Source organism: Tamandua tetradactyla, chromosome 4 (genome assembly GCF_023851605.1).
Source record: "Tamandua tetradactyla isolate mTamTet1 chromosome 4, mTamTet1.pri, whole genome shotgun sequence".
In the NCBI taxonomy this organism is placed as follows: Eukaryota; Metazoa; Chordata; class Mammalia; order Pilosa; family Myrmecophagidae; genus Tamandua; species Tamandua tetradactyla.
In genome coordinates, this window is record NC_135330.1 from 40,184,970 (window position 1) to 40,209,231 (window position 24,262).

General features: G+C 37.2%; 1 protein-coding gene across 8 annotated transcripts in view; it reads left to right on the forward strand.

Moving 5' to 3' along the window:
• Positions 1 to 24,262, forward strand: part of RNF2 (ring finger protein 2) — a 670,080-nt gene that overhangs the window by 597,065 nt on the left and 48,753 nt on the right. Inside the window, exon 1 of one of the 8 annotated variants that reach the window (XM_077157234.1) lies at positions 8,373 to 8,456. The exons of 1 other annotated variant lie outside the window; for it this stretch is intronic. The gene's annotated coding sequence lies outside the window, so the exon portion shown is untranslated. 6 more of the 8 variants (XM_077157228.1, XM_077157236.1, XM_077157230.1 and 3 more) reach the window with 6 other exon arrangements.

Here is a 24,262-nt window from a genome sequence, read left to right on the forward strand (position 1 = left end):
TTCCTAACTGACCCTCTGCTTCTAATGGCCCTTACTCCAATACTTCTCTGTTTTGCATGTGTTTTCAGTTTTGACCCACCTGTAACTCTAGGAGCTACATTCTTGGTCATGGGTATCCCTTTGCTAGATTCAGTTTGCATCAGCCATGCTGTACCTTCCCCTCATTCCCAGCCTCACTTATCATCCTCTCTATCAACTCAGTGGGAGGAGGGCTAACTACTCTTGGTGTTCTTGGCTCCAGGTCCCCTGATTCAGCTTTCAGATGGGTCCCTTTCATCCCCCTTAAAATTGTACTCAGCCCTACTTTCTCGGAATTCCTCCTCACCTGTGTATTCTTGTTTCAGTTCTGGGCATTAAGCCATCACTGACAATCTGTCCTTTTCAGCCAGTTCCTCAAACTATCTCTGAACATGAACAACCTCACTCTATTTCAATTGCTGTGGCCTTTTGAGCCAGATTTGGAGGGAGGTCAAGTCCCCTGATTCAAGTCTAATATATTGCCTTAGCTCTTTATATCATATGGTGATCTCATGGTGTGTGAAAAAATAATTCTTGGAAGAGAGGAGTATAAAATGGGAAATTCAAAAATTTTTATTATCAACCTACAAATGGTAGTTGCTTCCAGTAATCATGATTGAGTAATCAGTAGGGATTTATCAAAGGAGTTCTAAGGAGTCTAATTAGCACATAACACCTGATATTTTCCCTAGAGACTGTGGGATATAAATTAGTAGGAGGAGAACAGAGTCCCAAGATAATTACATAGTTCCCAGAACTGTGCACTCTTTTAAAGGGCTGCTATTTGAGGGCTCTATAATCTTTGGTTGGTCCCAGTTTAGCCTAAATTCTTACTAAGTGGAGTTAGGAATGTTTATAAGAACAGAAATTCAGCTGTCGCAGAAGGCCTTTTGAATCTCTGATCTCCAAAGTTGCTACACAACTAGGTCTATAGAAACTAACTAAAAAATTTCCAGATTCTACTTCTGTTTGTTTCGGCTGATGATAGTCTGATCTAGAACAGCAGTTTTCTCTACTTCAATCCTTCATTTAATAATAAGTAGATATGTGTTAAATTTTGCATTCACTTTTATTGGATAAGTTTACTTTTTATTTGTAATTTTATCTTTCTTGCTTTTATAAAACACAATATTTTTACATTGGGAAACATTCAGACAATACAATTAATAAGAAGTTTAGAAAACAAAAGTTAAAAGCCTTCGTCTCCTCAAATATAATCCCTCTTAATAGTTTGTGTATGTTATTTTGGATTTTTTTTCTTCTAAAAAAATGGAATCATATTATGCATATTACTGGGAAACTTTTTTTTTTACTTAATTGTATATCTTTGATATCTTCCCATGTCAGCCCTTGCAGTTCTATCACCTTTTTAATAGCAATATGATGAATATACCAAAATTTATTTAGCCAAAATATTTGGGTTATTTTCAAGTTTTTTACAATTATGGGTAATGAAAAATCAGCATCTGTGTACATATTTCTTTGCATAGTTATGTGAGAACTTTTGTAGGATATATTCTTAAAAATTTTGAGAGAGAACTGCCAAATTGCCTCTAAGAGGTTATGTCATTTTTCATGTACATCAATAATGTTTGTGGTATCTCTGTTCATAAAAATTGACCAAAAATGAATAGTATGATTGCTTTAACATGACAGGTAGAAAGTGATAACTATTCAAATTTGGATTTTCTAAATGTTATTGTAATAATTATTGGATGTTATTTAAGGTATTTTTTTAGAAATTGTAGCTACTAATATTCAAAGGCATACTAAACACATCTTAGGAGCAAGGCAAGAAATATATATTTAATATGTCTATATTGGGTGCATTGTGTCAGGTGCTATGGCCTATATAAGGATGAGTAATGACTGGTGTTTGACCTCATGCTACTTTCATTCTGGTAGTGGGGATGTATTATTAATTCAAGCAAGTAAATGGAAAAGAAAGGTAGATGCTAAATGCGGTCAGAGAAAATAATTCATGTTTCAAGTTCCAATTAGAATATTAGGATAAATGTATAGCATTCAAATATTTATTCTTCTTATGATATGTTAGTGTGTCTTAAAATCTTTAGAGTCTTTAAAATCAACATCCAAATACAGTTCTCTTTGCTAAAAATTCATTGAGAACAAACATTTCTGTTTTTCATGATTTTCCTTTGGTAGCTACAAATTATCACATGACATTTCTAGAGTGGGTTTTCATGACAGAAGCTCAGGCCTGTAGAATTCAAACCAAAGAAAGAATCCTCAATGTGTCAGCATTCTTTTCCATTACAGGGCTCTCCGTTTTCTGCATTTGTTGACAGAGATGTTTTTTTCCTGTACCATGAATGGCATGATGCCTGTGTGCCATGTTTGTGACACTCCCTTGTCATGATGTTTATTTCACTGTACATCAAGCCCACAGTTAAAGGCTGGGATGGGGATATGGCAAAACCTAATTAAAAGGTCAAGTCAGGGAATGAATAAATTGACAAGTAACTAAGAACCAAATCATGAGGATGAAGGCATGGCTGACATGAGATTAGGCCTATAAGATTTAGGAAAGCATCAGACTAGGACTGGTGAAGTCCAAGAGTGAAGACTGATAGCTGAGGGCATGTGCAGGCCAAGAAGTCATGAAATTGGAAATCTACTATGAACATCAATATTGTTTTGGAAACAAAGACTCAGATCAGAGGAGGAGTGGGTGTTAGAGGGGAATACTACAAGGTAAGCTAGGCCACATATTCCCTTAAAGGACACGCTGTACAAGAGGGTTCATTTGCAGTAATTCTTTAGTGAACCTTATTCCTATGTGGCAATCTTTATAATTCTTAAGGAATCATAGGATCATTCTGCTCCTATAGGCATGAGCTGTGAAACGTGTTTATTTAAAAAAAAAAGATAAAAATAAAAATTTTCTATAAACTAAAAACCCTTAGGAAGCATCTCTTCCTAGATACAACACATACAATTTTAATTTTCTAGGTTGACCAGAATGATTTTTCAAATTTACATAAATAGCTTACTGTAGTGTGCTATTCAATTTGTATTTAAATGATTTGTTTTTCTGGAGTGTAAAATGCTAATGGCTCAGCAGATGGATACTACTTTTTGATATAGTCTAAAATCATAATTACATTTTCTTATATGGGTATGATTTGGAAGTTCTTTCAGATTCTTTAAGGAAAACATTTCTAAGAAATGTGTTAGAAAAGAGATGTCTTTACCGTCCACCCTCTCACCCCATAGAAAACTACTCTAACACCATCTTCTTTTAAGTGGGAAAAATTAAAGTGTCCACAAAAGTGTTTCAGCAAACCGTAACATGATTTAAATATTTTGCTCTTTTCATCTGTGCTTTCCCATTGGGATCTTCCAGCTTACTTTTTTCAGAGGAATTCACATTTTAGTTTTTATTTGAGTGTTGATTTGAATTGTCTATTCCTTGTTTGTTTCCAGGATGAATCTGGATGTTCCTAGATTCAATGCCAAGACACAAATCTCATCTCTTGCAGTAAACATTTTAAAAGAATAAAACCCTGCAAAGGTTTTTTTGAATAGAATAAACTTTCTTCATATTAGTACGCTAAAATCCAGTAATGTTTAAATCACATTATTTTGAATTTGAAGGTAAATATCACAATAGCTCCTGTTTATATAGTCCATTATAAACTACAAAGAAACAGTTGGCTATTTGTGCTGCATCAGAATGAAAATTTTTATTCTATTGATCTTTTAAACACATACTAGTTCATTATTTTAATAAAATGCACTAACAGATGTTAGGCAGAATGTCACCACATCTGGGACATATTAAAAAAAAATTACAAGTTTCCATGGGAGAGAAATAGCAATATTGTTTAGTTTTCCCCCCAAAGTCTTACTCACTAGCCCATTTCTGTTTAACTCCTTTAAGTTGAACAGTTGGTGGATAAAAGTAGCACCAATTATTTTGGTTTTCTTGGGAATAAAAAAGGAAAAATGAACTAAAACACCTAGGGAAGCATCACAAACAGAAATGCATTATACTGAAATACAAATAAAACTTCACTAAAGTTTATTTGGCTTTAGTGAAATGGCTAGAGCTATATTTTTTCAGCTGAAAAGGCCATAAATCTTGAGTTGCCTGCTTCCTTGAGACCACCTTGAATTATGAGTCTCTTTAGGTCTTACTGCAATGTCTCTACTTAACTTGGCTCTTGTGTTTGAAAGAAAACATGACGCATCTAAAAGATGACATACAAAGATTTTGGTAGAGGAATATTTTGGCAACGGTATATACAGACTATTCCAGTCTTCTAGCCCACTTTTACTTTTAATTTTATTTTGTTCTCTTAAAGCAAGTTTCCAAGAAAACAGAATCAAAACCTGCTGATTTTCTATCAGTAGATCCGGGTCATAGACTATTATATTTAGCATCATTTCTAGCTTCTGGAAAATAGACCACACTGAGGATTGGAATAAATAATCATATTGAGAGGAAGCTCTGGGGATGTTTGATCTCATATACATTTATTCACTAGAAAAAATGAAAAATACTGAACTTGTGTAAGCAGTATGGTGTGGGAAGACACATATGGCATAATGGAAAGTATTCTGGAATTGGCATCAGACGACCTAGATTTTAGCCTCAGCTCTGACATTTACTACCTTGATGTTGGGGAGAGTTATTTAACCACAGAAGTCATAGTTTTCTTATCTAAAAGAAGGAGTGTTACCTTGGAGGATTGTTCTGAGTATTTAATGATATAATGGATATAAAGTGATCTGTAAACTGGGATATATACATAGCATATTATTAACAGGCTATTGGCGGACTGCAATTTTCATCTCAGATGAGCAGATAACAATTAGATAAATAGAGCAGCACTGAAAAGAAATCCATGTGGTGGATACAGAATAGGCAGCTGTGAATTTTCATTTAAGGTATATTGCCTAAATAGAGAAAGTCTCTGGAAGGACTAAGTGCAATCTTGATGGAAAAATCTGTTCTTAGTTGATAAAAGTGAGAAAAAACAAGCTCCTATGTGCTATACTATTTTATATACACAGAAGGGATCAAAGAATATCAGTCTTTAATTCTCCTGACTCATATTTATTAAGTACCTACTATGTGCCAAGCATTGTGCTAGGTTCTAGGGATACACTTATGAACAAAACTTCTCTCTAGGAACTTACATTACATTACATACTTTTCATATTAACATTTTTATTCTAAACACTTAGCAAAGTGCTTGGCACACAGTAGATGCGCAATAAAAGTTGACTGAGCTGAGCTAATGTAATTCTGTAGCATTACTATAGCAGAAAGCCAGTAAAGAGGTTATTTTTATAACTTAGATATGCTACTCAGTTCACCATGTGATTAACATGGTACTACTTCTGAAGTCTTGAGAGAAAAGTATCTTTTTAACTAGAAGTTTTAACTATAGTTATCCTCTTATAATGTATTTGGGTTATGTAGTATTCGTTTTAGGTTCTCTTACTTAAAATATGATTATCAGCCTTAATTAGTACATGTAACATGCAGGCAAAATATTAGTAGAAAATTTTTTTCAGGATGATATCCTTATGTAAGGTCAAAAGATTAGCAAAAGGAATGTAGTGTTATGTTAAATTACTCTTGGTAAACTGACTGTGGATTTGATTTTGATTTAATATACAATTAAAACAAAAGGGAAGAAAATATAAAGTCCATTTTATTTACAAAACAGTCAACTCTTAACAAGTGCAGAGAGGTTTTTGGTTTTATTTTCATTCTTTAGCCACTCTTACCTTTGTCATTTTTTTGATCAACTATTAAATAGAAAAGATTTTTTTGGTTATCTGAATATATAATTCTATCTTTTCTAAGAAAAATTATTTCAGTAACATATATACAAGTTCCCCTTTTAATCACATTCCCTTTTAATCACATTCATATATATAAGTCAATGCTAATTACATTCACAATGTTATGCTACCATCTCCATCCATTACCAAATTGTACAACCAACCCAAATAGAAACTCTGTACAATTCAAGCATTAACTCCCTATTTCCTACCCCTAAATTGGTCCTTGGTAAACTATATTCTAGATTCTGACTCTGAGTTTGCTTATTCTAATTATTTCATATCAGTGAGATCTTACAATATTTGTCATTTTCTGTCTCGATTATTTCACTCGACATGAAATGGTATGGGAAAATGGGTCCTCAAGGTCTATCCATTCATGTATCAGGATGCCATTCCTTTTTCACAGCTGAATAATATTCCATTGTGAGTATATACTACCTCTTATTTATCCATTCCTCAGTTGATGGACACTTTGGTTGCTTCCATCTTTTGACAATTGTGAATAATGCCACTATGAACGTTGGTGTGCAGGTATCTGTTTAATTTCCTACTTACAATTTTTTTGGGTATATATCTAGTAGTGGGATTGCTGGGTCATGTGTTAACTCTATACTTAGCTTTCTGAGGAACCTACAAAGTGGCTACACCATTTTACATTCCCACTAGCAATGAATGAGTGTTCCTAATTCTCCACATTGTCAGAGATTTTTTGTTTTTTCGTATGGGCAGGCACCCAGAGTTTATTTTTGAAAGCATAACTTTCTTGAGGTCACTCAAGAACCAATTTTAAGTAATGAAATTTCTTGGAGTTTTTCATGACCTCTAGGACCTGACTGGTGGGCTCAGGGTGGCTGGCATTAGTACAGTTCACCAATGTCCCCAGTTTTCTTCCTGAACAACTTGGCCCCTTTGCAGATGGGCAGAGCAATGTAACTAGGTCCAGCCAATAAATGTGAACAAGTGATCTGTTGACCTTTGCTAGCCAAGGCTGTGAAAGTTTATGGATATTCCTCAGTCTCCTTCTTCTCCTTCCATAGAAATGGAATTTCTATGTTCTAAGTGATACAGCTACAAGTTGGTGGCGCCTCTGTCAATCTGGCTCTTGATATGACTGGAACAGAGCAAGACTGATCCATGTGAACCATGAGTATACAATAAATTTTTATGCTAAGGCACAGAAACTTTGGAGATGCCTGAACTACACCAAAATGTCACTTTTCCTGATTAATGTAGTCAGGGAAAGACCTTACCACTCTCAGTGCTAAGGTTTTGAGTAGGAGAGAAAATAGATAAAATGAGTTCCATTAGACAGTAATGTCTTTCATATTAAGGATGTTAGCCTGAGGTCTAGCTTTTTAATCACATTTAATCTGGATACCCTGTACATTTTCCATTTTTCCACTAGTTTTCCTGTGAACTGTTTTTAAACACTATATTTAACTCTCATCCACTATGATCCTGCGCCTTCTACAAATGATCACTTTTCTTAATATCCATTGGATTGCTTAATCTAACCACACACCATGATTTTCACAAGCATTTTAACTAGAGGAAAAGGATTCTAAATTAAGAACATCCAGTCTTAATTCAACTATACACACAGTCGTGAAAGAAGGGAGATGCTTTTGCAACTGCACTGCCTCTAGGAAGCACACTCACAAGAAAAGGAGAAGCAGCATTCCTAATTGTTTTGATTTGTTTTTCACATTAGAGCATAACCTTGAAGAACTTGTAAAGTCAGAGAATTGTCTCTTCTTACTTAAAACTATAGATAGTAGCTGAAAGTTTTCAAATTACTGAAAAAGAATAATGCTTTGCTCTTGTTTACTTTGATGAATTAAGTAGTACACATAACGTGTATACTTTAATGCCTTTCCTGTTTCTTTCCATTTATCCAAAACTATCTGTCAAAGTCCAACTCAAATCCTAGCTCCCCAGGAAATCGTCCCTGAACACACCAGCTGGAATTGATCTGCCTCCCACCCGCGAAATTCTAGCAAATTCATATGATTTATTTGGCATTGCTTGTACAGAGTTTTATAGAGCCTAAGAGCTGGAAAGGACCTAAGAATCATTTAGCACCATTTACTCATTTTGGAAAAGAGGACAGGGTTATGTAATTTTCTTGGTCACAATGGAGATGAAAAACTTAGGTTGCTCAGTTCCCAGGACAGTGTCCATCCCTCTATGCCACAAATGCCTTCATATTTACCCTCTGGTATTGCTGATTATCTTTTAAGAGAACAAGACATCTCACCAAGCGCACATCTTGAGGTCAGGGGACTCACCTTCTGTTTTTACTTCTTCAGCTCATACTGACACACGTTAAGCATCGAATAACTGCTTGTAGAGTACCTGGTTACGTTTTAGGTAATGATCTATTTAAAGTATTACCTCTGATATTTTCAAGTTCTGAAGACAATCCTGGGAAGGGCCTACGAGACGGAAATAAAACAGCAGAAAAGTAAACAGCAAATTGTTTACATATGTCCAACAATGCGCTTCTATAACGGAAGGTCATTTCCCCCTGGAATAATTAGTTCTTGCAGGTTCACTCTGCAAGCGTGGAAAGTGTGTGTCTGCTGAGCTGCGGGTGGCAGGATGCCGAAATTCAGGTAAAGTTCCGGAGGTTTAAGCCTATGGAGTATTTATTTTTACTGGTGGGATGGGTGTGGGAGGAGGAAGTCACCGAAGAGCAGAAACCTGAGCCCAAACCCCCTCAGTCAGCCAGAGGGAAAATGGGTGGGCCCAGGAAAGGACAGACGCCGTTTAAAAGGGGAGACTGGCGACAGCGAAGGGGCGCCGTCGACTTACGAGGCCAGTCCCCGGACTGCGTCGGCCCCGCGGCGGGCGTTGGGGGGCGGGGCCAGCCGGCCTGGGGCGGGGCACGGCTCGGCTCGGGCTCTCCAGGCCAGCTCGCGGCGACGCCCCCTTCCCTCGCGCCGCGGGCCTCCCTGCGCAGTGCACGTCCCAGTCCCGCGCCTCCGCCCCCTCGCCCGCTGCTTCCCGCCCTCCTCGCTGCGCCGGCGGAGCCGGCTTCCCCTCGGTCTCTCATGAATATTGAGCGGCCCCTGTTGTATTTCCCGAGCTCCATTGCGGAAGCCGAGACTCGCCATATTGTGCGGCGGCGCCGGCGGCCGCGGCGGCTTGTACCAGAGTCTCGCTTCGGCCGCGGCCAGCGGAGCCCCGGGCTGGGGCAGGAGCCGGTGAGTAGGACCGGCAGGAAGGGGAAGGGCGCGGGAGCGACGGGCCGGGGACACGCGACTGTTCGGTTGGTCTGCGGCCGGCGGCCTTTTGGCTGGGGGTGTGTGTGTGTGTCCGCGGGGGTGTGAGGGGAGATGGCGCCGCCGCCCCCGGCCGCTCTCTGGGCGGGGATGCCGGGGGAGGCGGGTTCTTATTGTTCCTGCTTCTTGTTCGAGGGTCTTCCGGGGCTGGGGTGGGGGCGACTGAGTCGGGCTTGCTGAGGAACCGGTGGGCGAAGCGCAGGGAGGTTTACCTTCGAGGCGAGTTCCTCGTTGCTTGCTTCTCAGCGCCGGAGCTGCGCTGCAGTCCCCACGTCTCTCTGTGCCGCTCTCCAGAGGTGAACCGCGAGCGACGCGAGTTTGTTCCCCTGGCTTCCCTGTCGGAGGCGGGGGTTTGCGTCCGGACCGTGGGGGTGCGGTAGGGGCGCTTTGTGCAGGTAGCCCCTACCCTGCGGGGGACAGTCAGGATTTGCGTCGGGTTCCTTGTAGGCTGTGGGGAGAGCCCTCCTTGTTGCCACATTCCTGGAGTGTCGCCTGCCTGCTCGCAAGTATCTGTTGCTGCTTTCTAAAGCCGGAGGTTTCCCCGGAGAGTCGTGGGGGGAGGGGGTGTCTTGATTTGTTTCTGGTGGAAGTCTCGAGTTTTGAATCCGGTCGTTTGGGCTGAAGTCTTATGGTACCCAGTGTCGCTGGGGAGCTCTTATCTTGGTTGTCAAGATCGTTTTCCTCTTACAGAAGTCACCTCCCTGCCCCCAGAGATACTACTGTAAAATTTAGTCCCAAACTTTGAGGTTCATTTGGATTATTTGCTCATTTAGACCAATTATAGGCTTATCTTCTTGAACCCTCCTTTGGGTACCCAGTGTATGGCCGTCAGAACTTTTAAGAGTGTGAGTACCTTTACGTTGTAAAATCGTTTGAAAATGTCAGGTTTTTTTGAGGCGTGTAAAGAAATTTGCTGTCATTTTGCATTGAGCATTTTAGAAATATGCTTTCTTTTAAATTAAAAAATCGATTCATGATTTCAGTGTTTTAAACTGAGAATTAAGTTTAAAACTAACGTTTCGGCGATTTGCATTACATAATCTGTTGATAGGTCCAACATGATCAATTGGAATATTTAGTGCAGTTTGCTAGGTAGTCTATTTTCGCCACTTACGTTAGGGTGTAGTTATTGAGTATTCCGATATTTTAGATTGTTGTTAAATCTTGGTTCTTAAAATGAGTATTTGATGCTTTGATTTATAAAAAATTTAGTTGGCGGCAATATGATTCTTTTGCCTCTGGAATTTCTACTTGTCTCCAGTCAACAAGTAACTTAAAAAATCTTGGTTGTATACTTGCAACTCACCTTTTAGTAAAGTAATGAGTAATTAAGTAAGGCTTCATTTTCCAGAAGTACTACCGCAAATATTGCCCCCTTTCTTTTTCTGAGGATTTGAGTTATTTTCCTCATGTACTCATCCACATTTGAGGTTAATTCGAGTAAATGTGAGAGTCAAATGAAGAATTTATGGAGGAAAATTGCTTGAATCAGGCTGGTCGTTTGAGTATTTGAAAAATATGGTGATAGCCCTCTTAAATATGCAGCATAGAAAAAAATCCCAAATAAGGTTCACAAACATAATATTGTAGACAAGGCAGGCATTCAAAATACTGGGAATTGGAATTTTCTCTGCTTTTCTGGAGCACTCACACTGCTAGCTCCTGTTTTTGAGTGGTTGAAAATATAGACCAGATCAGCCAATTATCTTTGGAATATCATTTGTCTATTGTTGTCCCTTAATGTGTGGTGTCAGGTCTATCTTCTCAATCTGATTTGTGTTTATATTATGCCGTTTTTCAAGTAGAGTGATAAATGTCTAAAGAATAATATATTGCCAGATGTTTGAGTGACAGTTTCATGTCTATGCTTCCAGTAAGAGAAGTGAATTAACATTAAATTGTACTTTATTAAAATTGTGGCAGCGTTTCTTGTGTGACTTAAAGCACCTTATAATTTCATGATGACTCATTTATTAAATTCTGGAAAACTAAACAGAGCATCCTGGTATACAGTTTTTAAAAAAGGAGTAATCCTAATCAGATTTCGTGCACTCTGTACCACCTACATATCTACAGTTGATTTTTAAATATTTTGTTTTATTTTTATTAAAGCATAAACTGTTAATTTTTCCATATTGCTTTCCCACGCTTATATTTCATAAAATAATTTTTATGCAGATAGTACAGAGTTCCCATGTATTAACCCCCGTGCACACAGTTTTCCCTAATATTAACATTTTATATTGATAAAATGTTAATATCAATTACATTTGCTATTGTTGTAATTTGTTGTAATTGACGAAACAGTGTTATAATTACACTATTAACTACAGTCTCTAGTTTTCCATTAGGGTTCGCTCTGTGGTTTACAGTTCTATGGGTCATAACATATACGACCTAAAATTTCCCATTTTAGAATTTTATCCACTTTAAAATATGCAATTCTTTGGTGTTCACCATTTGTGTCACCTTCACCACCAGCCATTATCAGCCATTTCCATCAATCCAAACAAAAACTTGTACCAATTAAGCATTAATGCCCCATTCCCTGCCCCCACCAGACTCTTGGCAAAACCTATATTCTAGTTTCTGATGATAAATTTACATATTCTAATGATTTCATATCCTTGAGGCCATATAATATTTGTCCTTTTGTGTTTGGCTGATTTCATTCAGCTTGATGTTTTCAAGGTTCATCCTTGTAGTATGAATAAAAACTTTATTCCTTTTTCCAACAGAATAAATGATCCATTGTGTGTACATACCACATTTTGTTTGTGCATTCATCTGTTTGTTAACTGCAGTTTTTTTGGGGGGGGAGGGGGTCTGGTAGGGTGCATGGAAGGAATCAAACCCCAGGCATGGAAGAAATCGAACCTCAGTCTCCCGCATGGAAGGTGAACTGCAGTTGTTTAGTTAGTATTTGTTACATATGCTGTGAATGACAGACTTTGTCATCAGACACAAGCTATTTAATTTCCTGACATCGTTTTTCTGACGTATTAGCTATCATAGTAACTGACTGAATGTGTATTTGCACTGGGGTAGGCCCTAATATAGTTTAAAATACAAAGGTACAGTAACATTTTACTCAGCCCATATCCTAAAGGTCCAGATATCTTGTCTATTTCTCTCCAAAGCCTTCTAACCCTTCTATCTAATGTGTCTCCTGTCTCCTCTGGTCATGTCTAAGTCTCTTGATGTGGTGAGTACAGTTTGATTCATTATGCATGGATGTAGTGACTGTGATAATGATGTAGTGATCAGAGGCTGGCCTTAGATGGCCCACTTTTGGGAGATTTTATGCTGTGTGGAGGAGCTCTAGTAGAACTGGCCTGGCCATAGACTTTCACATGTGAAAGTCTTTTAAATTCTTTTTTGCTTTGTGGGAATTAGGCAGCTAATGTGGACTAGTATGACTGGACCCAGTGACACCTCTTGCTGCTATATATCTTATTAGAAATTCTGAGAAAGATTCCTGTTACTTGAATTTGTCTTCTTGCATTTTATTTAATAAAAATAAAAATTCCAGGAATAGGTTATACATTTTGTCACAATTAAAAAAAAATGCTTTGTCACATTAACTGCAATAATGAAAAGTTATTTTTTAAATTAGCTTCAGATTAAATTATTTAGTGAGGGTGTCTAAGTGAAATAACAGGACATATTAAAATAATCTAAGTGCTTTGGAAATACTGGTTTTCAACAGATGTTTCTTATGGGCTCTTCTGTGAGGGGGATTTCTTTTTGTTCTCTACTATAAAGTGAAATTGTGTTTTGTGAAGAGGCTAGGTTCTAAATGTGTAAAATGAAAATCACAAGTAGTTAAAAACAGTGAATAAAGATTCCTTAGGAAGGGAGAAGAACATACCAGTAAGTTCAGTTCAGAACTTACTGTTGGAACAGATTGCTGTTTCTTTTGTTGAGCACTCAGTGAAGTAGTTGGCTTGCATTTAGGGCTGTGTTGAACAACAGCAAAAAAAAGGTGTCTTTAAATATAAGAGTCACATTCAGCATGGTGTCATGCTCACTGTGACAGGCATGTGGGAACTGAGACTGCTAGAGAACAGCAGATAGACTCTACTGTCTCACATTTTCTTTGCTATAGTAGAAAGAGGTGGGGATGTTTGCTTGGCATATCTTGTACTATTTAAATTTATTTCTCACTTTATCTTTTCTTTCCCAAAGCTGGATAGTTTAACGCACAAAAGTTAAAATGTTGCAGCTTAACAGAAGCAAATTTAAAGGGTTTCAAGCTATCTTTTAAAATATATTTTAGCTATAGGAATAACTCCAAATTGTCTTTACTTCTTGCCTTCAGTGACGTAGCAAAATAGAGGGAGAGCAGTTAGAATCACAATGCTTTAGGGTCCATCCAGTCGGGAAAACAGTAATTTTGTTAGGAATTTCACCAGAGCAGATATGATATAGGAAATTGATTATATTGATGTAAAAGCAAACAAAACAAAACAAAACAAAAAAAACAAAACATTGTAGTCACCAGAATTTAAGAACTTTGAGAAGACATCTCGTATACCTGAAGCTCCGGCCTTCAAGGTCAGCATTGTTCAGCTGCTGCTAGTGTACTTGAGGACATGTGATAGGCTAGTTCTGGAAGACTGAAAGAAGCTGAAGGCTGGAACCAATTGCTGCTGCCAGGGTAAGGGGCTGCTGATGAGGTGATGCTGACAGGAACTAGAAAGAAATCCCCTTTCCCTTTTTCCTGCGTTCTCATCTCCATTTACTATTCCTATTGGCACACCCTAATAGGGAGCTAACTGGCAGACAGGTCTGTGAAAGACAGTTGTATAGTCTCAGCCCCAGAGATGATCTGCACAAATAGTACAGGTTAAATATAATAATTTAAATAGGGAATCCTGTCCTTACCTTGCCTGTTCAAATATATATGTTGAATATATTCTGTGCCGGACTATGCTAGGCGTTGGGGGTTGAAAAATTAATTGAACAAGGTCTCTGTCCTCAAGGAATTACATTCTTTGTGGGGATGTCAAATAAATTCTACAGTATGTTAAACACAATAACAGATGACTGATGTGCTTTGGGAACCCAAAGGACAGAACAACTAACATGCCTTTACGTTATTTGTTAAGCATTTTTCTGAGTTTTTTTCAATTAGATTGTAAAGACCAACACTTCTACTTTATTTTTTACCTAGCTATTACTGTGCATATAGATGTTCTGGAAGTATTTGAAAAAAGCCTTGAATAATGGGAATTACAATATCAGTCTTTACCTTGACAAAAATTGTTTCCTTTTTCCAAGGTCATTAGAAAATAGTTTAGGTAAAGTGTTACTTGATTTTGCAGATGTGCAAATTGAAAGGGAAGTCATACAAACTGTTAAATACAAGAGCTGATCTAGAAATGGGCTTTTGGAATCCTTATCCGCTGTATACCAGAACCAGTAGTTCTGGTTGGAATTCATTTTGATTGCTAAATAAAATCCTTTCCTACCTGTTCTATTATTTTATAATTTAATGTTCTAAAATCTCGCAGCTGTTTCTGGGAAAGAAAAGGTAGGAGCCCTTTATCTTATTTCCGAATAAATAAAGATGCACAATTCCTTATACATTGTCCATTCTTTGTCCTTTTTTTCTCCTCTTTTTATTCATTGATCACAACTATCTCTACTGGCGATTGTGAAATGTGCAAATTTGTGGACCTTCATTTTGACTTCTTTTAAAAGAATGCTCTGCTTGTTTCTTTACCCTACATATACCATGTTGGTTTAATTTAAAACCAGCTAATTGTTCACTTTAAAAAAATATATATGCCTCCATGCTAGTAATTGCATTAAACTCTCACTATTTACACTATTTGCTGTATGTGGTCTAATTCAGTCTGGGACGGTTATCTTGGAACCCAGCCAAATGTGTTACAGAAGGCTTTATTATATTATAGAAGGAGTAGTATTGTATATAGTAGAAGAAACTTCAGAATTTCAGGCAGGAGACTTCGTTTCTAGATTTGGTCTCACTGTCTGAGACCTTTGAATTTGGCCTTTCTGTCTGTCTTTTCTGTGAGGTAAAAAAACACCTCCCTAGCTGACCTTACAGGTTATTTGTAAGGCTTTAAGTGGTAATGTAGGTGAAATGGCTTTTTAAACAGCAAAGGACATTGTAAATGTAAGAGAGGAATATGTGAAGAAAAGGAGAGATTGATTGAACCATAACATGGATCCTGGGGGAGGTTTTGTATCTTCTCTCAAGTTTTTGAATTTCCATATTTAAAAGAAAGTTGTTGGGTCAGAAGTGGAGTATGAGAGGAGTTGTAGGATATCCTACAAGTCTGATTTTCTCAAGTATGTTCATAGTGTAGCATTCTCCATTCCCTACTCAGATGAAATGTCTTTTAAGGTTGATGTGCCTCATTAATTTCATCAGGGTTTTCTTGGTTATATCGTGAGACAGTACTCCAAATTTTGCTTATACATGTAGAAACAAAAATTACCGCTTTGCAGATTGTTTAAATGGCAAAGGCCTGAGGGAGTATGGGAAGCAGATGCTGTTGCTATTTTAACTGGAAATTACCAATTGTGGTTTTGCTTTTTTTATATGTATCAGAGTTATAATACCAGTTACAGAGACTTTCTGCTTTTAAAAATAAGCTTGGCAAGATTGGAAATTATATCTGTTATTTAGTTTTAATGAACTTAATCCTCTTATCCTTGATCTTAAAAGTTTTAATTAGCATGTTTGGGAAGAAAACAGATCTCATCGAATTAGTGGAAAGATGCTTCTTAGTAGGATAGGATACTATCCTTTAGTAATGTTTCTTCATGTGACTGTAAAATAACAGAATTACATGCTGTTGAAGGCATATACTGGTTGCTGAATATTGGCAGTTGTGGTTGTATTCAAATAAAAGTCTATTTTACCAGCTTGGGTCAGTGATAAATTATTGATGTGTAGTGTCCTTGAAATTTTCTCATCACTTTTAAAAAGCTAAGTTTACAGTTATATATAATATAGGTAACACAATTATGAATGCCAATTTAATTTTTTTCTAAAAATTTCTGGGTAAACCAAAAATTGTAATAATTGGTTTGTAAGAATTAAGTCAATGTTGGTATGCCAAGGAGAACAGAAAAGTTCTACAAAGTAAGTAAACCATCATTTCTTAAATGGATTGCTTTTAGTTTTAATCCCTAAATTCAATTTGTTACTTATTGCTTTCAGAACTAGCTTAACAGTTAAGAACGTAGAACAATTACTAATATTAAAATAATTTTGAGTTTTATTAATTTTTGTTAAAAATTATCTAGTTTTTTAATTTTGGAAAATTAAAGAAGAAAGAAAAAATGGCCACACTTCCAATACTTAATTTCACTTGCTCTTCAACTTTGATCTACTTTTGGAAATTTTAAAGTATGGGTTTTGTTTTGTTTAAAATATAGTTTTAATTATGTTTTGTATGTAGCCCTCAATTTGTGTTTTTACTTTTAATGTGAAATATAAACATTTTTCTATGTCATAACTAATTTGGTAACATTTTTTAATGATTAATTTCAAGTGGTGTGCTATAGTGTAGTTAACCATTTCCTTGTTTAGAGTCTTCAGTTGTTTTTAGCTTTGTAGTTATGTTGATGGTAGGGAGGGCTATGGCATTGGGAAACAGGTATCTAACAACTTATTGTTAAACCTGTTACCTTGATGTGCTTACCTTTCCAAGAATAAATCTGTAATTGTCTTTGCTGGCAGTAGCTTCTTATGCTATATAAGAAGAAAACCAAGAAGGAATTACAGGAGATGACATGTTTCTCCTTTAAGCTAGGAAGTTCTTTTTTTAATAATCAGTGTTTCTCATAGAATCTAGGAATCTCTAAGGGTCCATGAATACTCTGAAATTCGTGTGCATGTGCTTTTTTTTCTGATTAATTTTTTTAATTGTATAACATGTATACAAAGCAAAGAAAGGAAAAGGCAATAATTTTCAAAGCAGCCTTCAACAAGTAGTTGCAGGACCGATCCCAGTATTTGTCATGGGCTACCATCCCATCACCTCAGATATTTCCTTCTAGCTGCTCCAGAATTTTGGAGGCTAGAAGGAATATATATATTTTTTACCATTGCAGTCGATTTTTTTTGTGTGTGAAAAATAACGTATATACAAAAACAATAAATTTCAAAGCACAGAGCAGCAATTAGTTACAGAACAGATTTCATAGTTTTATATGAGTTACAATACCACAATTTTAGGTTTTTATTTCTAGCTGCTCTAAGATAGGGAGACTAAAAGAAATATCAGTATAATGATTTGGCTGTCATACTCATTTGTTAAAGCCTACTTTCTCTGTATAACTCCACCATGACCTTTGATCTTTCTCCCATTCTTTAGGGATATTTGGGCTATGGCCATTCTAGCTTTTTCATGTTGGAAGGGGCTGTTGATAATATGGGGTAGGGGATTGGAACTACCTGATGTTCTGGAGAGACTGTCCCCTCTCTAGGTTTCAGGACTTACCTGTTCCGGGGACCCATCTGGAGGTTATAGGTTTCTGGAAAGTTACTCTAGTGCATGGAACATTTGTGAATCTTATGTATTGCCATAGCTGTTCTTTAGAATTGACAGGAATGGTTTTGGTTGGGGTTTGGCAAGTCATGATAGATAGAAGTGTCTGACTGAAGCCTGCATGAGAGTGACCTCCAGAGAACCCTCTGGACTCTATTTGAGCTCTCAGCCACTGGTACTTATTTGTTTGTGTGCATGTGTATTTGTGTTTTTTTTATTTGCCCCCTGAAGCAAAGAATTCCTTGCTTTCATCATATTCTTCAGGTGGTTCTGCTGTGAGTAAAGGTAAGAACTATAGGCTTACAGGATTTTGTTAAAAAGTGAAGATAGTGAGAAAACTGTAAAAAAGTGTCTGAAACAGTTCCTTGTGTATTAAATTAATTTCTTCTTTCTTTTATCGTTCGGTAATATGTAATCAGTTTTGCTCGTGAAGAATTTGTTTTACTAACTTTGGCCACTACAATTTTTTTCTTAATCATCTTTGTACCAGTCATTCTATGGTTTTCTCTTTTTAACATTGATTATTTGAAGGACTCTAAGATTGTCAGTCTAATAGTAGTTTTGCCCTAATGGGCATAAAAAGATATAGTCTTTTTTTTTTTTTTTTTAATGTCTTGTACTCTTTGCATTATTTCCAAAGCAATAGTTTTTAAAGATGATCACATAATTCACCATGCTTATTTTATAGATGAACAGGTTTAGAACTATATATCTGAGTTGCTCAAAGTCATGTTGATGTCTAGTATATGAGCTGTGGCCTATTTGCTGCTTTTGTCAATGTAAAGATTATGCTAGACTCCCAGGGGTGTGGACCTTCCTGGCAACGTGGGACAGAGATCCTGGAATGAGCTGAGACTCAGCATCAAGGGATTGAGAAAAACCCTAGAATGAGCTGAGAATTAACATCAAAGGATTGAGAGAACCTTCTTGACCAAAAGGGGGAAGAGTGAAATGAGACAAAGTATCAATGGCTGAGAGATTCCAAACAGAGTGGAGAGGTGATCCTGGAGGTTATTCTTACGCATTAAGTAGATATCACCTTGTTGTTCAAGATGTAGTGGAGAGGCTGGAAGGAACTGCTTGAAAATGTAGAGCTGTGTTCCAGTAGCCATGTTTCTTGATGATGATTGAACAGTGATATAGCTTTCACACTGTGACTCTGTGATTGTGAAAACCTTGTGTCTGATGCTCCTTTTATCTACCATATCAACAGACTAGTAGAACATATGGAATAAAAATAAATAATAGGGGAAACAAATGTTAAATTTAGTTTGAAATGCTAGTGATCAATGAAAGCGAGGGGTAAGGGGTATGGTATGTATAATCTTTTTTTTTCTGTTATTTTATTTCTTTTTCTGCTGTCTTTTTATTTCTTTTTCTAAATCAATGCAAATGTTCTAAGAAATGAATATGCAACTATGTGATGATATTGAGAATTGCTGATTGTATATGTAGAATGGAATGATATGTTGCTATTTTTGTTTGTTAATTTTTTAAATTAATAAATAAATAAAAAAAGATTATGCTAACCCCTTATTTTATCAGAGCTATAAGATTACTTCCCATTTTTAAAGTTTCTGGTTTCCTTTTCACTCTCTCTCTTCCAAGTACTCAGCTTTCTTCTAGCTTTTGAAACCTCTGGAGCAACTTCTGCCATAATTCGCTTTTTTTTAATTGGAGTTGCAAAACCAGGGACATAAAGAAGGCGAAAAGAGAAGAGAGATTACATTAGTTTTACTTTTTGAAGTTCTTTTAAGAACCCAGATGAGAATTGAGGCCTTGTGAGGCCCAGTTTGTCGCTGCTGTTATTTCCCCATAATAGCTGTTTTTGTTTTTCTGAAAAAGAAAATCTACATTCTTCATTCCTCTATTCTCATCTGTTATTGTCTTAAACTGTTGAAACTCTTTGTTAACATCTGTATTTATTGTAATATTGTAATAATAATAATGGAAGTTGCAAATGGAAGGGTTAAACCCCCCACAAACTCCTACTCCACGTTTATCTTCTAAAACAAAACTTTAATGTAGCTGTGATTGTAGCAAATTAGTGGACTATCACTTTACCTTTCAAATATTTTCTAGTCATTGCGGGTGGTACAAATTATCTTTATTGACTGAAAAATTTTCTTGTGTTGATGTTGCATAATAAAGGTCTATAATAAGTTGAACTAATAAATGGAAGTGCCTTAGCACAAAGCCAGTCAACAAGAAAACCCTAGGTAAGAGAGAGAAACAGACCTGTAGAGTAAACTCATTGAGATAATCGGATGCCTGGACACCAGCAGAAAATTACAAGCCATACTAAGAAACAGGAAAGTATAGCTCAGCCAAAGGAATTTGACTAATCAAAGATGTTCCAACAAATCTCCAAAATCAGTTCGAGATGGACAAAAAAGAAGGCTAAAGAGATAAAGGATATAAAGAAGACATTCTGTGAGTACAAAGAGGAATTTGAAAACAAAAAGAAATATAACAAATTATGAGAATGAAAAGTATAATGGAAGAGATTAAAAATATACCAGAGACATACAATAGCAGATTTGAACAGTCTCATGAAAGAATCAGTGAGCTAGAAAACAGGACAGTTAAAGTTTTACAGACAGAAGAACAAATAGAGAAAAGAATGAGAAAAATTGAGCAGGGTCTCGGATTTGAATGACAGCTCAGAGCACATGAACATATGCATCATGGGTGTCGCAGAAGTAGAACAGAAGGGAAAAGGTGCAGAAAGAATATTTGAAGAAATATTATTCCCCAGCTCTTATGAAGTACATAAATATATATATGTTCAAAAACTGCAGCATACTCCAAATAGAGTAAATTGTAATAGATCTCCTCAGAGACACATACTAATCAAAATGTCAAATGCCAAAGATGTGGAAAGAATCTTAGAAGCAGCAAGACAAAAGCGATTTATCATACAAGTGAAATGCAGTAAGACTAAGTGCTGATTTCTCCTCAGAAACCGTGAAAGCAAGAAGGCAGTGATATATGTTTAAAATACTGAAGGAGGAAAGCTACCAGCCAAGAATTATTTATCTACCAAAAGTGTTCTGCAAAAATGAGGGAGACTCTAAAATAATTCACAAATAATCAGAAATTGAGAGAGTTTGTTAACAAGATATCTGCCCTACAAGAAATACTAAAGGGAGTTCTGCAGTCTGAAAGGAGGGAGGTTTGGAGGAGAGTATAGAAATGAAGATTATCAGTAAGAACTAGAAGGATAAAAAGAGACAAAAATAAGATGATGTATAAAAACAAAGGATAAAATGGTTAAATACTTCCTGTACAGTAACATTATTGAATATTAATGGGTTAAACTCCCCAATCAAAAGATACAGATTAGTAGAATGGATAAAAAAGATTGTTCCATCTATATGCTGTCTGCAAGAGACTCATCTTAAACCCAAGGACACAAGTAAGTTGAAAGTGAAAGGCTGGAAAAAGAAATTCTATGCAAGTAGTAACCACGAAAGAGCTGGGGTAGCTATGTTACATCAAATAAAACAGACTTGAGATGCAAAACTGTTATAGGAGACAAGAAAGGAGGCTATATGTTAATAAAGGGGGCACTCCAAAGAGAAGAAATAACAATTACAAATATTTATGTACCTAATCAGGGTGCCCCAGCATATATGAGGCAAACACTGGCAAAACTGAAGGGAGAAATATCTGTCTCTACAATAGTAGTTGGAGACATCAATATACTAGTCTCATCAATAGAGAAAACATCTAGATGGAGGATCAGTAAGAAAACAGAAGTTGACTAATATGATAAATGAACTAGAGCTAACAGACATATTCATAACATTGTACCCAAAGACAGCAGGATATATATGGTCTTCTCAAGTGCTCGTGGATCATTTCAGGATAGCCATATGTTAGGCTATAAATTCTCAGTAAGTTTTTAAAAAGATTGAAATTATCTCTGATCATAATGGAATGAAGCTGGAAATCAGTAACAGGCTGAGAACTAGAAAATTCAAATATATAGAGGCTAAACAGCACCCTCTTAAACTAAATGAGTGGGTCAAATAAATTGCAAGAGAAAAGCTATCTGGAGATGAAGGGAAACAAGAATACAACATATCAAAACTTATGGGATGCAGTGAAGGCAGTGTTGAAAGGGAAATTTATAGCTCTAAATGCCTATGTTAAAAAAGAGCTAAAATCAAAGACGTAACTGCACATCTGCAATAACAGCAAACTAATCCCAGAGCAAGCAGAAGGAAAGAAAAAAAAGACTAGAGCATAAATAAATAAAATTGAAACAAGAAAAAAAAACTGGAAGAGAGAAGCAACAAAACCAAAAATTGGTTCTTTCAGAAGATCAGTAGAATCCACAAATCCTTAGCTAGACTGACAAAGAGAGTAATGCAATAAAATCAGAAATGAGGAGGGCATTTTTACTGACATCACAGAAATAAAAAGAATCGTAAGAGGATATTATGAGCAACTGTATGCCAACAAATTAGACAATTTAGATGAAATGGACAAATTCCTAGAAACACATGAAAAACCTACACTGAGTCTAGAAGAAATAGAAGACCTGAACAAACCAATTACAAGTAAAAAGATTGAATAAGTCATCAAAAACCTCCCAACAAGAAAAGCCCAGGACCAAATGGCTTCACTGGTGAATTCTCTTAATCATTCCAAGAAGAATTAATATGACTCCTGCCCAAACTCACCCAAAAGATTGAAGAGGAGGGAACATTACCTAACTCATTCTATGAAGTCAACATCATCCTAATACCAAATCCAGGAAAAACATACAAGAAAATTATTGCATTAGTTAGGGTTCTCTAGAGAAACAGAATCAACAGGGAACACTTGCAAATATAAAATTTGTGAAAGTGTCTCACGTGACCGTAGGAACGCAGAGTCCAAAATCCACAGGGCAGGCTGCGAAGCCGATGACTCCAATGGATGGCCTGGATGAACTCCACAGGAGAGGCTCACCAGCCAAAGCAGGAATGGAACCTGTCTCCTCTGAGTCCTCCTTAAAAGGCTTCCCATGATTGCATTTAGCATCACTAATTGCAGAAGACACTCCCCTTTGGCTGATTACAAATGGAATCAGCTGTGGATGTAGCTAACATGATCATGACCTAATCCTATGAAATGTCCTCATTGCAACAGACAGGCCAGCGCTTGCCCAATCAGATGAACAGGTACCACAACTTGGCCAAGTTGACACCTGTCCCTAACCGTGACAGTCCACCCCTTGTCAACTTGGCACCTATATATATATATCACCTTAGACCATACTTAATTTCCAAATGAAAACAAATAAGCACACATTTTTCTTTTACCTGACAATACTCAACTTTCCTGCATATAACTGGAAACACATTAAATCTCTCCAGAATAGGGTGCAAATCCTTGGGCAACATTCATTCTTAAACTTTATATCTTACAACTTAAATAGTATAACACAAACAAAACAGCATTACAGTCCTCGTTTCTGTAACTGATCACGTGGTCGAAGTTCATATTTATCACTACCTTCTTCCACTACCCATTCCATGTTCCCTTTCCCCTCAGCAAGCACTTCAGCTGGCCGTGGTTCTTTGCCTGGTGGGGTGACCCAAACCTTCATTCCTGAAGTCTCAGAGCCGTTAGTGGTGCTGCCTGGATTGTGTTGTTGCAGTTTTCCATTGATTTTAATCACAGGGCATGGTAGTACTAATAGATGCCCCAGGGGATCTCCTGTATTCCAAGAAAACTCTTCTTTACCTCCATTATGTAGTTGCAGTCCTACTTCCTTCTGATAGTCAGGGTCAGTTACCCCAGACAATAATGTAATCCCCTTCTTGGTGTGTTGATCCAGAGTCATAAGTAGCCCAAAGTGGCCAGGTGGCAATCTTAACTTCCAGTTCAGTGGTATCACTGTTGTTTCTCCTGGAGAAAGCACACCCCGTTTTGGAACTAAAACCTGTAGACCAGCAGAACTCAGGGTAGCAGGGACAGGAAGCAAAAATTTTCCTAGTGGATCACTAGGAGTAATAGTGAGTGGCACCACACCCATTTCCACCCCTTGGTTCCTGGACCCATGGATCCTGGCTATGGGAGAAACAGCACCATACAGTGGACGCTGATTCAGAGCATACACAGCTTCCTGGAGAACATTACCCCAGCTTTTCAAGTTTTTGCCACCTAGTTGGCATCGTAATTGAGTTTTCAAAAGGCCATTCCACCGTTCTATCAATCCAGCAGCTTCTGGATGATGGGGAACATGGTAAGACCAGAGAATTCCATGAGCATGTGCCCATTCCCGCACTTCATTTGCTGTGAAGTGTGTTCCTTGATCCGAAGCAATGCTATGTGGAATACCATGACGATGGATAAGGCATTCTGTAAGCCCACGGATAGTAGTTTTGGCAGAAGCATTGCGAGCAGGGAAAGCAAACCCATATCCAGAGTATGTGTCTATTCCAGTTAGAACAAATCGCTGCCCCTTCCATGAAGGGAGTGGTCCAATGTAATCAACCTGCCACCATGTAGCTGGCTGGTCACCTCGGGGAATGGTGCCATATCGGGGGCTGAGTGTGGGTCTCTGCTGCTGGCAGATTGGGCACTCAGCAGTGGCTGTAGCCAGGTCAG